Here is a 7,902-nt window from a genome sequence, read left to right as displayed (position 1 = left end):
GCAACGATGCCAAAAATAACTAATTAGAATAATATACTAGTAACACAAGGATTGGACACCCTTAAAAAATGATTCATTTCTGAAATTCATCATGTTTCTGCTTAGAACATCATGCTAGACTCATTTAATGTATCAATCTAGGAATGTGAACTTGAGATAGTGACTAAAAAGTTTATACTTTAGTTCTTCTAAGTAGTCATCACTACTAAGGTAAAAGTAGTTGTTATAGGAAACTTATACTTGAAACTAAACTTACAAATTAATTCTCATCTTGAAGGAAAAACATAGCAGTAAATAAATAATGCTTTGGAAGTAATCCTATGTTGTAGGATACAATCAATGGTTCTACTACTAGTGGCTATAGGAACAATAGTACTTAACAACTCAAAGGAAACTTAACTGAATTCTACTTAAGTATGAACAAGGAATTCACCTCTTGTGTGGGTCCCCACAAAAGTGTGAATTAACTATAACTCAGAGATTAAAGTGAAGAACTATCATGTATTCATTCAATAAAACATGGACACAATATAGAATATCAGAATGCTTTACTCTACGACTTGATTACAACATAAATTTCTTAGAACATCTAACTAGCCTGGAAATATATGTTCCAACTTATATAAAGGAAACTAGGAAAAATAGAACACCTATAAATTAGGTCTTTGATTACATAGCATAACAAATTTTAGTTTTAGAAGTGACATCATTTATGCAAGCAAACAAGCCACATTCAATGCTTCAAAAATATAGGAACGACCGGCAATTAGATTTTCCTAAACTAAATTAGCAACTACAAAGTGATGGAAGGAGTGGAGCTATAATGAATTTTAAAATAGTCACCCACCTTGAAAGACCCACTCATCATTTAGTCTGTGCTCCTTTCTTGACTTATTCTTCCTACAAAAGGTTAATACAACAAAATCCAAAGCACAAATCCAAGGCATAGATCATAATAAGTTTTCCCTATTTTAATGTAGCCTTGTCACGCAACTATAGGAAGTCTACCCATTAAAGCTAGAGAAGAAATATACCAGATTTACCAAGTCATTCATTAATCTAGATGTATTATTCGATATTGTCTTTAAGTTTCATATGAATCAAATATACGTATAGTTAAAATTAATAAACATAAAAGACTCTATCATGTTTGTGAAAAACTATAAGATATTCAAGTCTAAACTTAGAAAATCATAAACAAAACACCCTATAAAATTGACTCGTCAGCTTCCATGGTTGTATTGGAATGGTATTTTTGCTAAATAATACATGGTGATGGATGCTTTTGCAGGCTGGGTTTTTCCCTCAGTGAGGGTTTCCCAAGTTATATCTTGGGTCATATTTTTTTTGGGTATGTTGTCTATTCTCTTGCATGTGGATTTTAATTGCATATTTATTTCAGATCTATTATGGGTTATGTGGAAATAGTTATATTCTTTATTGTAAGTTTCCTTACAATAAGATGCACTATCCCAGCTAAAATTCTACTAAACAATCTAAGGAGGATGATCTTGCTAAGATTTTTATTCTTAGTTCTCGTTATCCCCTTTCTTTCCTGAGGTACTAGAAGACTATCCACCCTTGATCCAAAACCCCTTTTGAAACTTATGATTCTGTCCACCTTGAGAGGGTACCGACTAAGTCTGGCTCTTTCTAGAGGGTTGGGTACTCTATGCATCCTATCCTAAAGGTCATGCACTCTAGATCTGAGAACTAGATTTACCACTAAACTGCCTAGCCACATTTCTCTCTATGATATTTGCTTAAGCTCATGAAATTTATCAATGCGAGCCTCATGGTACTATGGTGATAGGAATTTCTCTCTGAACCTCTTCTCAAACATCTCACAGGTGAGATCTATGATACTAATTTGGAGCATATTGCACTCTAAATCCCACCAAATAGAACCATGTTCCCTTAGCTATTTGATCACGCAATAGGCCTTCATGTCTCTTCCATAAGGTGATAAGGAGAAAAAATGCCCCATATCAAGCAACCAAGTCTCAACATTGATTCCTATCCCCTAGCCATAAAATATTGGTGGTTTGGACTTGTGAAGTTCCCACATCATTTCAACCTGAGTGAAATCATCATCATCCTAACCACGGCCTCTCCATCAATGCCTTCTTTTTCTAGGTGGTGTATGAGAATGTTCTTGTTTAGGCTCCTCTCTATGCTCTGATTGATGGGATTCTCCATGATTGGACCTCTCTTCCTAATTATGGTCCTATTAGTGCTCTTTAATAAGAGGGACCAATCAAGCAAGAATCTCCTAGAGAACTAGCATCAATGCCCCCATTACAGTATGATTATTGTTACCCTATTCTCCCCCACTATCCTTTCATTCCTCTTCCTAATGTTTTTCTTGAACAACTCATGGGCTACTACCCCAACTAACACGTCTTCATGTAGGAGGAATCACTATGGGACAACTAAATTACATTAGATATAAGAATCATAAGCATATGAGTTAAGACATGAACCAATGAGATATCAAATAATCAAACATAATATAACAATACACTACAAAAAATAAAACCATAGTAGAAGCATAACACAGAGATCCCAATGTTTCAACATGGACTTTGATACCAAATGTAATGCCCTGCTCAGAGATCCTTGGAAACAAGGATAAATATAAGCCAAGATCCAAAAAAATAAAAATAAGTATGGATGCACATGACATAAAACATATGAGGATCACAAAGATTACAATAGAAAACTAACCAAACATCTCGAATACTTCCCAAAAATTTTAAGTCAAACTAAAAAGTGTCTGCTGTCCACATAAAGAGGTTTTTTCAAATATCAAGTGACACTTTAAATCAGCCCTAAGTGATACTTTCCAATATTGTACAACCTTTCTCAAGAAGGGGGTGACAATTTCAGGGTTTGGGTGACACTCCTCAAAAGGGTGTGTGATACTTTTCAAGTTTCATAAGACACTTCTTCAAAGTGGGTGTGATACTAGAAAGTATCACATGACATTTCTCTAAGAGATGTGCAATACAATCAAGGTTCACATGATAGATCTCTTTTGGGTATGTGATACTTTATAGTATCTCCCCATGCTGACACATGGTCACCAAGGAAACACGTAAAATGATCCTAGGACAAAAAAAAGAGTAAAATAGAGTTTAGAACCTCCACACTGGGGAGTGTCGGATCCAAAATTTGAGGCATGAACACTTGAACACAATATTGAAAGAAAAAAACTACATGTAACCATCTAACCAATCAGTGAAGGAAAAGTATAGAAGGAAACATCATAGTAAATAGAACAACCAAACTAAGTATGCAGTTCCTCCCAACCATAATAGAATCATAAGGCCATTGTGGACCCTAGCCATCCCCTATGTGTAACACCCCAAACTAAAGACCAAATTGTTGGTGTTATGTTATGAGGACGTCACTATTAAAACATGCTACAACATAAGCATAAGGAAATTTAACATTCTAGAAGTAAAGCATAAGATATTCCTACAAATCAAAACATCATCTACATATGCTAAACATCATAATAAGGAAATGCATAAATACTAATATCAACTAAACATGATATACAAGCATTCTAATCAAAGCATAAATCACAAGAAAGCGTACTCCAAAACTTGAAGTACCCAATGAAAATATCTAGCAATGGTTGTACTAGGACAATAGATTATCTCTGTACACTTATCCCCAATAGTGGTGTAGGTAGCTACACCTCCCAACCATGTGGAACTCATAGGCCCACTCCCACTATACTAATTGAGATAATGATCCAACCACAAACACACACAAAGAAAATGTCCATGGCTAACACTCATGATAGATAGTATGATGACAGAAACCAAGAACCTAGACAATACATAAACTATAGGTCTTGTTTAGACACACAATGGGCACCTATGTAGGGGTTGACATCATGGAGAGTCACTTAGTATCGACAAGCCCAAGCTAGTACTAGTAGCTCTCCACTTCCCAATAGAAGGTGTACATCCTGAATCCTTTTTATTAACTTTAAATTTTATTACCACCTAGTGTTTTATTTAGTTATCACTTGTTTTCAAAGCTTCTATATGCCAACCTTGAGAAATAGACACCGGGATAAAGAGATAGAAGCCCCCTCCATATGCTACCCTACCCTACCCATGCTCATTCAACAATGAATGCCCATAGACATACAAATTCCAAACCCAATCCAAATGATCATAACTTCTGGAAGTACCATAGAAGATCAAGCCTCACAAGTCACCTGACAGATGTACACATACATAATCGTGCATGGCACACCACCATCATGAAGATCATAACATGAGGACTGGATGAGAACACAATGCAAAAATACATTCAACCAAAAATAAACTTGGAAGGAAAGATGTGATATGCATTCCAATGCAATAATAATAGTATAATAGTTATTTGTGTAACATTCCAATGGATCATCTAGGTCCATGACCAGCGTCATGCTAGAAAAACCTGAGGAAATAGGGTGGCACAGAAAATGAGGTAAAAAACCAAAAAACTAGAAAAATTTTGAAATTAAAACCCATTTGGTCTTTGGATACAAAACCCCTAAAAATCCAATAATATTTGAGTTTGGACATCATATGCAAAAATGGCCAGCATAACATTATAAAGCCCCAAACCCCCACCCCAAAAATAGGGAAAATGTTCATACCTGACCAACTGGGTAGAACCAACAAATGAAAACATAGTGGAATACTAGTTCTTAGCCTCCTAAAAAACTACTACTAAAAATAGAAGTTGAAATGAAGAAGAAAAAGAAAACAAGAAATCCCTAACTAACAACAAAAGGGGCAAAAACTAAAATTAGCCTAATAAAATGAATAACCCACTGATACTACCAAAAGTGATGGCAAAGCAAGGTCTCTCCGAGCTGGATCCAATGAGACTAACCTCATAAAGATCCCATGCTCACAGCTTTCACAACAAATAGAAAACCAATCCTTCATAAAGACGATTTCAGAAAAGCTCTCCAATTTCTAAATTGAAAAATTAAACTGTGAGAAAATAAATCCCTTTTTCAATACTTATTCACTTTACAAGTGAATAGTCGATTAGGGAAAATAACCAGTTAGACTAGCTAGACCCCAAATTGACCCAAATGAAAATAGAGTATTCCTCATAACAGGAATTTGCTTAAGGCAAAGATGCCAAAAATTAAATTCAATAATATTTAAAGCCTAAAAACCCAAAATTATAGACAATCCCTTAATAGATTCCATGAAAATGCGGACCTCTAAATGCACTAACACGCTCATTGGTCTAATCACATAATGTAGATGAGTTCAGATTTAATAATCACCAAAAGGTTTAATTAACAATTAAAATAAAGATATGCCAACCATATAGGAATGAATAGTTGAATCACTAACTCCATGTGCCACTACCAGGGATATAAATCCTGCACACTAAAACATATGATCAAGTGCAATTGCATATAATATCATAGCCAAAGTAATAATGCATTAAATACCTAATTAATCCATTTACATCACTCATGTTCATATAAAGCATAAAGAGACCATAATAAAGTAAATAACCATAGCATAAAATCCATCACATGACATAATCAAAGATATTTCCAAATACCATTTAATTAGATATCATCATAGATCTATTGTCATCTCAAAATGGCATCAACATGAAAATATGATAAACTGAACAGCATAGCAGTAAAGCATCTATGGTACTAGAATCAAAGTATAACATTCAATTGTTAGATCATCTCAAGGTACATATAATAAGAGTATCAAGTATCCCTCAAATCAAAAAAGACAATGTACAAACTACTAACATGAGAGGCACTACAAGTCTTCCCACTCCTATGTTTCAAAACATATATGTCACTTTGTAAAAACTCAACCCACTTCAAATGCCTCTAGTTTAATTTACTTTGACTATTCAAATACTGCAAAGATTGATGATCAGTATATAAAACAAATGCATTAGGAAGGAGATAGTGTCTCCTCTTCTTCACTACTTGAACTACAGCATAAGTTTCCTAGTCATAAATTTAAAAAAAAAATTGGCATCATTCAAAGTTTCACTAAAATAAGTAACATGTCTACCTTCTTGGCTCAAAATAGCTCCTATTGTAGTACCACTAGCATCACAATCTATTTGAAACACCTTGCTAAAATTAGGAAGTGCTAAAATAGACAACTCTGTAACTTTTTGTTTCAACATACTGAAACTCTTATCTATTCCTATAGTTCACTTAAATCCTTTCCTATCCCCTCTCATTATTTCACTCAAGGGTCCACAAATACTACTAAAACCTCTTATGAACTTTATGTAAAAACTAGCCAATGTATGAAAAGATCTTACCTCTATAGAACTCTTTGGAGTAGATCATTCAAGGATAGCCTTCACTTTCTCTAGGTCTATTTTTAGACTTTTTGTTGATAATAAAAATTGAAATTACACTAATTCCTTCTTCAAAAAACTGCACTTCTTCAAGATTATTAACAATTTTTCCTCCCTTAACTTACCAATCACCTTTTTGAATATGCATCAAATGATCCTGTAATGTATAGATCAATAAATCATATAGGTAAAAATGACAAAATTACATAGAAACTCCTTCAGTACCTCATTTATGATCCACAAGAGAGTTCTCAATGGATTGGTTAGCCTGAAAGACATGACTAGCCACTCTTATAGTTCTTCAATTATCTTGAAAGTAGTCTTCCACTCATCACCTTCTCTAATGTGAATATGATGGCATCCATTCTTCAAATCTCTCTTTGTGAAATATATAGCTCCACTCAAATAATACATAATATCATCCATCCTTGGCAATGGAAATCTATACTTGATTGTGATATTTTTTATATCACAAAAATATGTGCTTATCCTCCATTCTCCATTCTTCTCAAGTACTAATATTGTTGGTATAGCACATAGACTCAGACTCTCTTGAATCAACCCCTTCTACAACAACTCATGAACTTTTTTATTCAACTCCTACAATTTTTTGTTGTCATTCTATGTGATGCCTTATTTGACAATCTAGATCTTGGAATCAACTCCATCTAATGTTTGATCTTCCTCACTAGGAGTAATCCATCTATTACATTATCTGACACAATATATGGAAACTCTCCTTATAAATGTTCAATTTCTATAGGTACCTCCTCTACTTATTCTTTACCATCATTTTGGATTACAAAAAAATACATATGTTCATGCTTAATACCTTGGAAAAACTATTTTCCATCAACAAAACATATTCTTGCAGCACTACATACCTTTTCTTCTTTCTCCATCAATGGATTCAACTTATGTTTCACTCCATCCTTTGTTAGAGTTAGGTAATTTCTCACCCATCATGTATAGTATGCCTATCAAACTACCATGACCTACCTAGAAACATATGACATATGTCCATAGGTATGATAGCACACAACCCCTCATCTTGATAGTTTCCAATCTTGAACTTCACTTAGCATTGCTCACTAATCATGACCTTGTGGTCATCTTGCACCCAAGAAATATGGTATCGATGCAAGTATTTTTTTTGTCTTTAGATTTAGCTATGTGACCATGTTTTCTGGCACCATATTCTCAATACTTCCACCATCAATGATCACATGACAACACTTATCTTCACATTTTGTACCTTGTGCAAAACAATCTCCTTCTTTAATCATGTTTATTCTCACCACTCAGTAGGACTCTTCTATTATCTAGGACTTCTCCTCTTTCAACATCTTCAGAATGTGATGATCTAACATCTTCATCAACATGTACAATTTTGGCTTGGCATTTAGTTCTCTAATCTTTCCTTCCTTGGTGCTAGGAACATTCAAGTGCTCTATGCCCTTCTTCTCCATAGTGAAAGCATTTTCTACAGAAACCTCCACTTCTAGATCCTTGTCCTCTACCTCTTCC

Source organism: Cupressus sempervirens, chromosome 5 (genome assembly GCF_028749045.1).
Source record: "Cupressus sempervirens isolate cs-2001-9-10 chromosome 5, ASM2874904v1, whole genome shotgun sequence".
NCBI lineage: Eukaryota > Viridiplantae > Streptophyta > Pinopsida > Cupressales > Cupressaceae > Cupressus > Cupressus sempervirens.
This window is presented reverse-complemented; position numbering follows the sequence as displayed.